The 13875-nt window shown below is 49.7% G+C and overlaps 1 non-coding gene and 1 pseudogene across 1 annotated transcript; both read right to left on the bottom strand.

Moving 5' to 3' along the window:
• Positions 1-1052: 1052 nt before the first annotated feature.
• Positions 1053-1234, bottom strand: LOC144674413 (U2 spliceosomal RNA). Its single transcript, XR_013574537.1, has one exon. It is a non-coding gene; the product is annotated as a U2 spliceosomal RNA (small nuclear RNA).
• A 26-nt stretch (positions 1235-1260) lies between these two features.
• LOC144674431 (U2 spliceosomal RNA) lies at positions 1261-1437 on the bottom strand (annotated as a pseudogene).
• Between the last annotated feature and the right edge of the window lie 12438 nt (positions 1438-13875).

Genomic DNA, 13875 nt, shown 5'->3' with positions numbered 1-13875 from the left:
TCTTTCTCCACCTTGTCTCTCTCTGTGTCCTCCTTTGTCCCGTTGAGCTCCCTGGGGGCCTTGGTGGTTGGAGTGACACGGAACATTTCTTCTGCTTCCCCGTGGTCGGCTTTGGCTGCCTGTGCGTAAGTACGGCAGCGTTTGGGGCAGGTCCTGTAGAGGTGACTTGCCTCGCCACACAGGTTGCAGCACTTGGCCTGTTTGCAGTCTTTTGTCTGGTGCCCTTCCTGTTTGCAGATCTTGCAGAGGGAGGCGCTGCAGTTGGCCGCCACATGACCAGCCTTGCCGCATGAGCGGCAATGCTTGGGTTGCCCAGCGTAGACCAGGTAGCCACGGTTTCCCCCGATTGCGAAACTGGAAGGAGGGTGGAAAATGGCTCCCTTACCATCGGTCTTTAGCGTGACCTTAAACAGGCGTTTGCCTGTCCAGATCCCCAAGTCGTCTCGAATCTCAGTGCCGCTCCCCACCTTATCGAAGTACCTGGTGAGGAAGGTGACCACGTCGGCGACAGGGACGAAGGGGTTGTACACATGCACCATCACCTCACGTTCCCGTTGCAACGGCAGAGAAAAGTGCGGCTCCGCCGTCAGGATCTTCATCTCCGGCAGGTCTCTCTTCTCCTCGAACACCCTCAGGGGCCGGACGCAGTCTGCCACTTGCTTGAACGTGACGTCAAAATAACCACCTTTGCGGGAGTCGTGCAGGGTGAAGATCTCCGTAGCTTGGAAGCCGCACGCCTTCAACAGGATCCTCCTGGTGAAGAAGCCCCGATCCATAGGTGATCCTCCTTCGTCGCTGTGGTTCACCGTGACTCGGACGGTGATAGGTAACCCACGGTATGAATTCGGATTGCGATTGGTTATCGCCCTTCCATCCCGACCTTGCCACGGCAGGACCATGGTGTCGCTCCTGCAACACTTGATCTTAGCCAAAAGGCCGAGAAGCGATGAGAAAGAAAGAAAGTTGTGTTTTGAAAGATGTGCATGTTGAAAAGTAAAGAAAGCAGATGTTTGTAAGAAATCTATTTTTAGCATTGAAAATCCCCTGGAAAGGGGTGGTGCACCACTCCCAGAAATACTGCAATACCGGGTCGATGCGTGGAGTGGACGGAGCAAGCCCCTATTCCATCTCCCTGCTCCAAAAATCAATTTAATATATGGTCCCCAGATAAGGGACGTATCAGATATTAAACTGATAAGAACAGATCTTTATTCATAAAAATCTTCAATCACATTCAAAACCATTTCAAAAACAACATTACAAGGGTACAATCCAGGTTAAACTTTTACAAAATGTATCACCAGGTGCTTCAGTACAAACAATATTACAGTCATTTACAGCCTTTCATTTTGATCTGTACAGCCCGAGGGGCTACTACACTTGATCTTAGCCAAAAGGATACTACACTTGATCTTAGCCAAAAGGCCGAGAAGCGATGGCACAAATCCCCTGGACTTTCCCGAGTGCCATATGCCTTCCCTCCTTTAAAGCAGACTGACAGCGTTCAAAGGCTTATATATATATAAGTACTGATGCTTTTACTGTTGGCATATTTCTCCTGGGATTTCTAATTGGAACAGAAGGTTAATTTACAGAAGTTGCCTTTGTTCTGTCTTTTTCAGTGAGACTGCATCAGAGTTATGTAGATCGCCAGTATTCCACCAATCAGGTGGGAGAGGGTTGTGCCTATCCACATGGACGTCACTGTCAGAGGCTGCTGTGGGAGAAGCTTTTGAAAGCAGTTGCGTGTCTTGCAGGGAGTGAGTGACAATGCAGCAACCAACTGTGCAGAGCTGCACACATCGAATCCTAAACAAAATAAAAACAGAATTACCTGGAAAAACTCAGCAAGTCTGGCAGCATCGGTGGAGAAGAAATCAGTCAACGTTTCGAGCCCTCATGGCCCTTCGGCAGAACTGCAGCATAGTTTCAACAAGGGAGAAATATAAATTGGTTTAAGGTGGGTGGGGTGGGGGGGGAAGAGACACATTGAGGGTGTGGTGTGAGCAGATAATCAAAAGATGTCAGAGACAAAAGGGTCAAAGAGGTGTTGAAGGTGGTGGTCTTTGTCTGAGAAAAGTGCTAATTAAGAATGGAAAACAGGATATTTAAAGTACAGCTCTAGTGGGGGTGGGGTGGAAAGACTAAAGGTTTTAGTTTTAGATTTAAAAATAATGGAAATAGGTGGGGAAAGAAGAATCTATATAAATTATTGAAAAAAAAGCGGGTGGGGGGGAAAAGAAACGGGGTGGGGATGGGGGGAGGGGGAGTTTAAGATCTAAAGTTGTTGAATTCAATATTCAGCCCAGAGGGCTGTAAAGTGCCTAGTCGGAAGATGAGGTGCTGCTCCTCCAGTTTGCGTTGGGCTTCACTGGAACAATGCAGCAAGCCAAGGACAGACATGTTGGCAAGAGAACAGGGTGGAGTGTTAAAATGGCAAGCGACAGGGAGGTTTGGGTCTTTCTTGCGGACAGACCGCAGGTGTTCCGCAGAACGGTCGCCCAGTTTGCGTTTGGTCTCTCCAATGTAGAGGAGACCGCATTGGGAGCAACGAATGCAGTAGACTAAGTTAGGGGAAATGCAAGTGAAATGCTGCTTCACTTGAAAGGAGTGTTTGGGCCCTTGGACGGTGAGGAGAGAGGAAGTGAAGGGGCAGGTGTTGCATCTTCTGCGTGGGCATGGCGAGGTGCCATAAGTGGGGGTTGAGGAGTAGGGGGTGATGGAGGAGTGGACCAGGGTGTCCCGGAGGGAACGATCCCTACGGAATGCCGTCAAGGGGGGTGAAGGGAAGATGTGTTTGGTGGTGGCATCATGCTGGAGTTGGCGGAAATGGCGGAGGATGATCCTTTGAATGCGGAGGCTGGTGGGGTGATAAGTGAGGACAAGGGGGACCCTATCATGTTTCTGGGAAGGAGGAGAAGGCGTGAGGGAGGATGCGCGGGATATGGGCCGGACACGGTTGAGGGCCCTGTCAACGACCGTGGATGGAAAACCTCGGTTAAGGAAGAAGGAGGACATGTCAGAGGAGCTGTTTTTGAAGGTAGCGTCATCAGAACAGATGCGACGGAGGCGAAGGAACTGAGAGAATGGGATGGAGTCTTTACAGGAAGCGGGGTGTGAGGAGCTGTAGTCGAGGTAGCTGTGGGAGTCGGTAGGCTTGTAATGGATATTGGTGGACAGTCTATCATCAGAAATTGAGACAGAGAGGTCAAGGAAGGGAAGAGAAGTGTCAGAGATGGACCATGTGAAGATGATGGAGGGGTGGAGATTGGAAGCAAAATTAATAAATTTTTCCAGGTCCCGACGAGAGCATGAAGCAGCACCGAAGTAATCATCGATGTACCGGAGAAAGAGTTGTGGGAGGGGGCCGGAGTAGGACTGGAACAAGGAATGTTCCACATACCCCATCAAGAGACAGGCATAGCTGGGGCCCATGCGGGTACCCATAGCCACACCTTTTATTTGGAGGAAGTGAGAGGAGTTAAAGGAGAAATTGTTCAGTGTGAGAACAAGTTCAGCCAGACGGAGGAGAGTAGTGGTGGATGGGGATTGTTGGGGCCTCTGTTCAAGGAAGAAGCTAAGGGCCCTCAGACCATCCTGGTGGGGGATGGAGGTGTAGAGGGATTGGACATCCATGGTGAAGAGGAAGCGGTTGGGGCCAGGGAACTGGAAATTGTTGATGTGACGTAAGGTGTCAGAGGAATCACGGATGTAGGTGGGAAGGGACTGGACAAGGGGAGAGAGAAGGGAGTCAAGATAACGAGAAATGAGTTCCGTGGGGCAGGAACAGGCTGACACGATCGGTCTGCCAGGACAGTTCTGTTTGTGGATTTTGGGTAGGAGGTAGAAGCGGGCCGTCCGAGGTTGGGCGACTATCAAGTTGGAAGCTGTGGGAGGAAGATCTCCTGAGGAGATGAGGTCAGTGACAGTCCTGGAAACAATGGCTTGATGTTCTGTGGTGGGGTCATGGTCCAGGGAGAGGTAGGAGGAAACGTCTGCGAGTTGACGCTCAGCCTCCGCGAGGTAGAGGTCAATGCGCCAGACAACAACAGTACCACCCTTGTCAGCGGGTTTGATGACAATGTTGGGGTTGGACCTGAGAGAACGGAGTGCAGTGAGTTCAGAGAGAGACAGATTAGAATGGGTGAGAGGAGCAGAGAAATTGAGACGGCTAATGTCACGCCGACAGTTCTCAATGAAAAGATCAAGAGAAGGCAAAAATCCAGAGGGAGGGGTCCAAGTGGAGGGAGAACATCGAATCCTAGATTGGTTAGAGCACTAAAGGAGACCATTCGGCCTGTCGTGTCTGTGCTAGCTCTCTGCAAGAGCAACTCCCCTAGTGCCACTCACCTGCCTTTTCCCCGTAGCCCTGCAAATATTTTCTCTTCAGATAATTAATTATCCGATTCTCTTTTGAAAGCCACTCTTGAAAGTGCCCCCAGCACACTCTCAGGCAGTGCATTGCAGATTCTAACCACTCGCTGCGCAAGAAGGTTTCTCCTCATGTCGCCTTGGTTCTTTTGCCATTCACCTTAAATGGGGGTCCTCCATGTTGTGTTTTCCACCTGACACAAACACACCGACGACACAAAGAGGATTGCGAACTCAATTCTTTGATTTGAAGAGATGAAATATATACAACAATATCTGGGTCTCTAGGACAGCTCCTATCATCGGCCCGAGAATTATACATGAGCATATACGTCACACCCTGCCTGGCGCTGCACAGCAATTTTAGATACGCTCCTTAAAGGTATACCACAACAACTCCAGGCTGTACCATTAAATAATAAGAACTATTTACATTACCACAAATTGCTCTTCTGTCTTTGAACCTACAATTGTACAAAGTGATCACCTTATGAGTCTCTGGAACGGAATGGTGCTTCGTTGATACTGTGAAGTTGGTTTGATATTGCTGTACGTTCTCACAATTCTGGTTGTCTGTAGGAGTGCTGCGCTGGGATCGTGTCTTAGATCGCGTTCTGCTTGCGATGGGGTTACTTGGTGTTTCTTGTTCTGGTACTTCCCTGATTCGCCATCGGTTTCTTCACAATGGGTGCTCGTATTTGATATGATCATGGTTCTGGACATGCTGCTGATTTCGGCCGGATTTCATGTTCCATCGGTTGGGTGTTGTAGTCATACCTTTTGTCCAATGTTTAAGTTGGGTGATTCTTTGCTCATGTGCGTCCTTCACCTTCACCTTCAGCGAATGCATCACTTACTCCTGGATGCATCGACAAATGATGACTGGGAAGGGTTGTTCGCACTGTAATTCTGCTGGTGAAGGAGTGGTTGCACTGAGCGCTGTCGCTCTAAGGTGTAGCATTGTGACAGGCCGTCACAAGCCTTGTTTACTTTGCTGTCATTTCATAAGTAAGGACTTTACAGTATATACATTCCGCCATGCTATTGGACCTGGGACAGTGTGGTGATGCGGTAGTACGGTCAACTCCCCACTTTTCACACATCGGTGCGCAGACTGATCGACACCTGCGACCACTTCGAACCGGCCTCAGGTGCCAAGGGTAAATCGTGGCAAGAGCGAGGCCGTGTCCTCTGGGAACTGAACTAAGCTTTGTCCCTTTCACCAGCGGGTCAGACTGCCTGAAGCTACTGGGGATATGGTTCGGAGGGACCAGGGCATGCGTTAGAAACTGGAAGGAGCGAGTAGCTATGGTGAGAAAAGAACTGGGCATGTGGGAGCAAAGCTCCCTCTCCATTGCGGGTAAGAACCTGCTCATCAGGTGTGAGGCACTCTCGGTGTTGTTGTACGTGGCGCAGGTCTGGCTCATTCCTCACTCCTGCGCTGTGGCGATCACGCCAGCCATCTTCCGCTTTATCTGAAGGTCCAAAGTGGATCCTGTTTGCAGGGACATGATGTAAAAAAACTCTGGATGAAGGGGGAAAAAACATGCCCAACATCACCCTCATCCTGATGGCCACCTTTGTGTATGGCAGTATCAAGCTGTGTGTAGACCCAAACACCAAGCGTCACTACGTGCTGAGGTTCTACCTGTCCCTGGTGTTGCGAAGGATGGGTCTGGCCACCCTGCCGCGGAACGCTCCAAGTGCCGTATCACCTGCCCCGTGTGGAAAAACTTATGCAGAGAAACACCTTTGTCCGCAAGTCCATCAGGCAGTGGTTAGCACGTATCACCCTAGAGGCCCTGCGGGAAAAGGAGATGGTGGATTCCGGCGGACGGTTCGCCGAACAGACCGTCAGGGTCATTTGGCAGAATGCCTCATCACCAGAACTCTGAAGAGAGTGGCCGTGGTTCTTGTCGAGGTGCATCCCGAGCAGTTCCGTGACACAGGTATGGACTCTGTGCTCCAGGGGCTGTTCCCAGGGACACACGCCGAGACAAACATCAACTACCGCCGGAGGATCCACTCGGTGAAAGACACTCTTTGGCTGTCCGAAACTTGTTGGTCTTCCATTGCAAAGAGTTGGCACATTCCAAGGTCCAGGACTACGTGCTGAGGGACGCACTAAAGTTTGGGGCAAAGGCGTAATGGAGAAAGGTCGCTGTCTACGGTTGCGCTAGATGTGTCGTGTAACTGGCAGGTAATGGAAAATTTCGAGAAACACTCAGTCACAAGGGAGAACACGTGACAGGCATGAGAGACAATCCATGAGTCTTTGTAGCTGAGTTTCCGTGTGAGCAACTAGCTCACAGCGCAGAGGAGTTCTTCGATCGAGGCCTGCTGTATTTTTGTCTTTGCTTTCAGCTTGAGCAGTCAAAGAACAAAGAAGAAAAAAAAGTACAGCACAGGAACAGGCACTTCGGCCCTCCAAGCCTGCGCCGATCGGTCTGTGGAGCTTGCCAGCTGACCAGGTATGCAGCTAAAGTCCTTCCACATCTACAGGGAAGGCAAAGTCAGCAGCGTTTCTCCCAGAGTGTAGAGAGTCCTTGGAACTCTCTTCCTCGAAAGGTGGTGGAAACAGAGTCTTTGAATATTTTCAAGACAGAGCTGGATAGACTAACAAGGCGGGGTTGGAAGGTTATCGCTGGTAGGCAGGAATGTGGGGTTGAGGTTACAATCGGATCAGCCATGATCTTCTGAGTAGTGGAGCAGGCTCTTGGGGCCCAGTGGCCTACTCCTGCTCCTAAGTTGTATGTTCATACATGTAGGGGCATTACTTTTTACTGATTCCAGTGCTTCTCCTGCACTGAACCTGGAGAGTACTACGTCAGCTGCTGTTGAGTTGTTTCCTGATGCCCTGCTTTCTTTTGTACGAGCTGTCTAGCATCCTCGTTTATGGGCTTCCTTTGCTTGGCGTTGGGCCTTCTTTTGGGCTGACTGTTGGTCTATTTCCTTTACGGGATGTCAGCATGACATCACCAGAAGGGAAATGTGTCATGTTATGAAGTCACAGTAAATAAGTCCAATGCATTATATCATTATAATAACACAAGATGATGATCAGCAGTGAGAAGGCAGGTGGCAGCAAGGATAAGTACAGGTACGACACAGCGAACAGCCTTAGATCCTGTTAAAATGTTGAAAATGTTTCTCCCCTTCTCGAAGATTATTTCCTTCAAAATTTTAGAAATCTTTCAGCTTCAACCAGAAGTCACACACAAGCCAAACAACAAAACCACCTGCGTGCACAGCACAGCACACCATCTGCCAGCCTGCAATGATGTCGGCTCTCTTTTAATCACCTTTTCCCCTCCAATCAGTCCTATTCAGCAGGCAAGCAAAGGAGCGCAGAAAATACATCTGCACGGCTGTTTCTAACTTCTAGAAAGGGAACAGCCTTATCCTAGGAAAGTGAAAAATATCTATACTGTCACAAAGTGATGAACTTGAACTGCAAAACACCACGCTTACCTGAGCTTGTGTCACAGTTTTTGCTGTCTATCTCAGCCAGTATTCTCAGTCGTCCATCCTGGCTTCTTGCTCTCTCTGCAGCTTTCAGATGCCTCCCCTTGGCCGGCCTCAGTGCTCAGTGATAGATCAGCGCTCGGTATTATTTCTGTCCTCAGTGGTAACTGCTAGGGGAGAAAGGCTTGACTTTTTCAATCACCTTTTACCTCAGTAAAATCCAAGTAGAACCTAAAGTGGCAATGCTTCTCTCTCTCAGCACCCAACATGTCTTGCCTTTTCTTCAGGTTGGATTTGAGGAAGCACTACAGTTGCTGCCTGGCTGCCATTTCAAGTACAGAGACAAGGGGCAGCCCCATGACCCCTCCCCCGACTCCTGCACAATATGCAAATGTAGCACATTGTCTGAGTGCAATTTGGGAGCTGAAGACGGTTTCACAGTGGGATACAAGATATGAGGAGAGGTTTCCTCACAGACACACCGCCACATAAGCCCCTTTAAATTTGCGCGGCTGTGCAAAAAGTTTAATGGGCCCGCACACTTAAACAAATCGGTCACGCACTGTAATGACTCGCCTCATTCAGTTCAACAGAAATTAGGATCATGTTTTTAACCTGTGCCCTAGTTTTAAAATATTTTGTGTTCCATATTTACTTTCTCAATTTGTTATTAATTTACTTTACATTGCTTTATATTCTATTTTGTCTTGGACATGCATCACGGTTCGTTCAATCTCACTGGTTAAGAAAATTAAAATATTTAGTTTGATCAGGGTCTTACACTTGTCAAGAGGAGCCCTTTCAAATACTGGCCTGCTTTTGGAGGCCTGAAGTCACTGGAGCTGCACAAGTCAAGACGACTGAAGGCCTGATTCGCTGTGTAATATACGATGCAGCATCTTGTTGCACTAGCAGGCAGGAAGGAGTTTTCAGCAATGCAGTTTAAAGGCTTGATACACTAAGTACACGTTCATTTCAGGTTTGTCATTTCAGGACGCTGCGTGTTTTTTTGCTCTGTTTTCTGACTCTGAAATTCTAATTCAGACTGTGGAGAAGAGCTGTTGTTGCTGCTGTTGGTTTTCTTTGTAACTGTTGTCGTTTTTTTGTGGAAAAATATACCTTATCCATAAAATATCTGAAAGAACATTACAAAACATTTCAAAATGGCCATCGCAAAAAGTGCAATCATATTCCAGTTTTTCAAATAGATCATGTCGCACCCTGCGACGCTTCAATACGATCAATGAACATTACAGACATTTCAACATGCTGATTACAGGCAGTCAGACAGTGCAATAGTATTCAAGTTATCTACATAGATCATGTTGCACTCTGAGGTGCTTCAATACAATTGTGATAAATGTAATATTCACTGCATACATTCAATGTGAGTCTTTCAGGCCGAGGGGTCTATACCTTTCCCAGTCCCTCGGTGCACTATGGCTGAAAGGTCTTAGACAGCGACCGTTCCCCGCTGCGCATTTGTGGCGGCTGCCCCAAGCTTTAGTGCGTCCCTCAGCACGTAGTCCTCGGCCTTGGAATGTGCCAGCCAGTCTGCAACACTCTGCTGGGGACAACTCATTGCACTGGAAGACCAACAAGTTTCGGGCAGACCAAAGAGCGTCTTTCACCGAGTAGATGATCCTCCACCTGCTTGTCTCGATGTGCGTCCCTGTCCCTGGGATCAACACGTAGAGCACAGAGACCTGTGTCACAGAACTGCTTGGGATGAACCGCGACAAAAACCACGGCAACTCTCTGCAGACCTTCTTTGCAAACGCACATTCCACAAAGAGGTGAACAACGGTCTCGTCCCCACGACAGCCACCTCGAGGTCAACATGCAGAGAGGCTGAGACTTCAGGAAGGATCTGACGGGGAGGGCATTTCTCACCACCAGCCAAGCTACGTCTTGGTGCTTGTTGGAAAGTTCTGGAGACGAGGCATTCTGCCAAACGACTTTGACAGTCTGCTCGGGGAAACATCGCACAGGATCCACCATCTCCTTTCCCCGCAGGGCCTATAGTTTTCCACCAGGGACAGGTGGTACGGCACGGTCCAACTACTTGGAGCGTTCCGCGGCAGCGTGGCCACACCCATCCTTCGCTAAACCGGGGACAGGTAGAACCTCAGCACGTAGTGACACCTGGTGTTTGCGTACCGAGGGTCTACGCACAGCTTGATACAGCCGCACACAAAGGTGGCCATCAGTATGAGGGCGATGTTGGGCACGTTTATTCCCCCTTTATCTAGAGGCTTATACAGCGCGTCCCTGCGGACACGATCCATTTTCGACCTCCAGATAAAGCGGAAGATGGCTCGGGTGATCGCCATCGCGCAGCAGTCTGGAATGGGCCAGACCTGCGCCATGTACAGCAACAGCGAGAGTGCCTCACACCTGATGACCAGGTTCTTACCCGCAACGGAGAGGAAGCGTCGCTCCCAGATTCCCAGTTTCCTTTTCACCATAGACACTGGATCCTTCCAGTTTCTAACGCATACCCCGGTCCCTCTGAACCATATCCCCAGCACCTTCAGGCCGTCAGCACTGACGGTGAAGGGGACAAAGGATCGGTCAGCCCAGTTCCCAAAGAACATGGCCTCGCTCTTCCCACGATTTACCTTGGCTCCCGAGTCCAGTTCGAACTGGTCGCAGATGTGGATCAGTCTGCACACCGACAGCGGATCAGAACAGAAGACGGCGACATCGTCCATGTACAGGGAGGCTTTGATCTGAGTGCCTCCACTGCCTGGGATCGTAACTCCTCTAATGCCCGGATCCTTCCTGATGGACTCAGCAAAGAACAGGCGAGAGAGGACAGCCCTGCCTGACTCCAGATTTAATTGGAAAGCTATCTGATTCCCACCCATTGATTGAGACTGCGCTACTGATGTTAGTGTAGAGTAGGATCCAACTGGATCCAATTGCGAATTCCCTCCCCAAACCCCATTTTGAGAGCACATCCACCATGTAGGTGTGCGATATTCTGTCAAAGGCTTTCTCCTAATCCAGGCTGATGAGGCAGGTGTCCACACCCCTGTCCTGCACATAGGCAATCGTATCCCTGAGCAGCGCCAGGCTGTCAGAGATCTTCCTGCCCGGCACAGAGCAGGTCTGGTCAGGGTGAATCACCAATTCCAGAGCGGATTTGACCCGATTGGCGATGACCTTGGACAGAATCTTATAGTCCACATTCAACAGTGAAATGGGTCGCCAATTTCTAATTTCCTCCCTTTCTTCCTTGTGCTTGTAGATGAGGGTGATGATGCCTTTCCTCATGGATTCTGACATACTGCCGGCCAGAAGCATACTCTCGTACACTCCTAGCAGGTCTGGGCCGATCAAGTCCCACAGAGCCGAATACAACTCCACCGGCAAGCCGTCGCTTCTGGGGAGATTTACTCTTCTCGAAGGACTCAAGGGCCTAAGTCAGTTCGTCAGGAGTTCGCGGTTTGTCCAGCCTCTCCCGTGTACTGTCGCCTGAGACCTCCGTGATAGAGGACAAGGAGGACTGGGAGGCCGTGCTGTCCGTCGGCTTCACGTCATAAAATCCGGCATAAAAGGATTTGCTGATCCTCAAAATGTCGGACTGCGCTGACTTTACTGATCCGTCTTCTTCATTCAGGCTGCTGATCACAGAGCTCTCTCTCTGTTCCTTTTGGAAGAAGAAACGTGAGCACGTCTCATCCTGCTCCACGGAGCGGGCTCTGGAATGGAAGATGTTCTTGGAGGCAAAGGGCTAGGCTTGCTGGCTCTTCACCTCTTGGAGTTCTTCCTTGACATCGACCCCCACCGACTGCAGCCGCAGCAGATTCTGCATGTTTTTCTGGAGTCGGGACATTTCCCTCTCTTCCTTTCTAGCTTTCTGGATGCTTTTGAGGATGAAAAACCTCTTGGTGTTTCCCTTGATCGCTTCCCACCAGTGTGTCAGGGACTCAAAGAGGGGTTTCATGGTTCTCCAACCTTCATAAGCCCTCTTGAGCTCCTCAATGTTCTCTGGGGTCAGCAGTTGCACGAATAGCTTCCATGCCCCCCTGCCCACCCTCAGGTCCTTCTCCAAGTGGCAGTCCGCCAGTAGGAGGCAGTGGTCAGAGAAGAACAACGGCTTGACCTCGGTGGATCTGACTGTGAATGCACGGGACACAAACAGGAAGTCTATCCTGGAACGAATGGACCCGTCTGGCCGCGACCAGGTGTATCTACGCTGCGCTCCGTCTGCAGGGTTGCTGAAGACGTCGTGCAGCTTGGCATCCTTAACTGTTTCCATCAGGGATCTGGACGTAGCGTCCAATCTGCTGCCGGCCCTGCCGGATCGTCCAGCCGCATCGATGATGCAGTTGAAGTCACCGCCCAGAATGACCGGCCTGGAGGTCGCCAGCAGCAGTGGGAGCTGCTGAAAAACCTCCAGCCGCTCAGCTCCTTGTGACGGGCCATACACGTTAATTAACCGGAGTGGAGCGTTCTTGTACATTACGTCTGCTACGAGGAGTCGCCCGCCCACCACCTCCTTCACCTCGGAGACGGTGAAGTTGCCTCCCCGCAGCAGAATACCCAGGCCGGAGGAACGAGAGTCATTTCCGCCCGACCAGATCGATGGCCCATGGGACCACCACCGTGACCATTGCCTGTAGGAGCTGAACTGGATAACCTCACTTATCCACGTTAAACTCCATCTGCCAAATTTTGGCCCATTCACCTAACCTGTCCATATCCATTTGTAAATTTCTCATTTCTTCACTGCAACTTACTTTCCCACCTATTTTGGTGTCATCTGCAAATTTAGCTATGGTACCTTCTACTCCTGAATCCAAGTAAATAGTTGGGGCCCAAGGACCGAACCCTGTGGCACCCCACTAGTTACAGCTTGCCATCCACAAAAGACCCATTCATCCTGACTCTCTGCTTTCTGTTGGTTAGCCAAAGCTCTATCCAAGCAAATATATTACCCTTAGCTGCGTGTGATCTTATCTTGTGTATTAATCTTTTGTGCGGCACCTTATCAAATGCCTTCTGGAAGTCCAGACATACTACATCTACAGGATCGCCATTATCCACTTTGCTTGTCACATCTTCAAAGAACTCTAGCAATTTAGTCAAACACGATTTAGTCTTCATAAAGCCATGCTGACTCTGATGGATTGCATTTTGACTTGCATTTTAGGAGGGTAGTGAAGGCATTGGAGAGAGTGCAGAAGAGGTTTACGAGTTTGGTTCCAGGGGCGAGGAAGTTGAGTTATGAAGTAAGATTGGAGAAGTTGGGACTGTATTCCTTGGGGAAAAGAAGTCTGAGAGGAGACTTGATAGAGGTATTGAAAATCATGAGGTATCTGGAGAGAGTAGATAGGGAGAAACTGCTTGCACCGATGAAAGGATCGAGAAGGAGCGGGCACAGGTTTAAAGTAACTAGCAGAAGAAGCAAAAGTGATAGGAGCAGCGAGTGGTCAGGGTCTGGAATGCACCGCCTGATAGCGTGGCGGAGGCAGGTTCAATTGAAGAGGGAATGAGATGATTATTTGAAAAGAAAGCATGTGCTGGGTTACGTGGAGAAGGCAGGAGAATGGCACGAAGTGAAATGTTCATTGGGAGAGCTGGTGCAGTCACGACGGGCGGAATGGGCTCCTTGTGCAGTGTAAGGATTGTGTGAACGTGGATGTAGACGTTTCCGAGTAGCTGTGTAAAGTGTGTGAGCTTTGAGGTGTGAGTTTTGACTGTTGCTGTATCAGCAGCAGCAGCAGCAGCGGGCGGGAGCGGCAGCAGAGAGCTGGTTGAAAATGTTGTGAGGCGAAAGGTGCAGCTGAGAGAGTGTTTGAGAGGTGTATTTGCAAGTGAAAGATGTTTTTGTATGAGTGAGGTAGAGTGTTTGTGAGATGAGAGTGGTGTCTGTGAGCGTTGGGTGAGCGTGCGTGTTTTTTGTGTGTAGATGGTGCGGGTGAGTGAGAAAGAAAGAAAGTTGGGTTTTGAAAGATGTGCATGTTGAAAAGTAAAGAAAGCAGATGTTTGTAAGAAAACTATTTTTAGCATTGAAAATCCCCTGGAAAG

The sequence above is a fragment of the Cetorhinus maximus genome, unplaced genomic scaffold (assembly GCF_964194155.1).
Source record: "Cetorhinus maximus unplaced genomic scaffold, sCetMax3.hap1.1 HAP1_SCAFFOLD_651, whole genome shotgun sequence".
Taxonomy (NCBI): Eukaryota; Metazoa; Chordata; class Chondrichthyes; order Lamniformes; family Cetorhinidae; genus Cetorhinus; species Cetorhinus maximus.
This window is presented reverse-complemented; position numbering and strand designations above follow the sequence as displayed.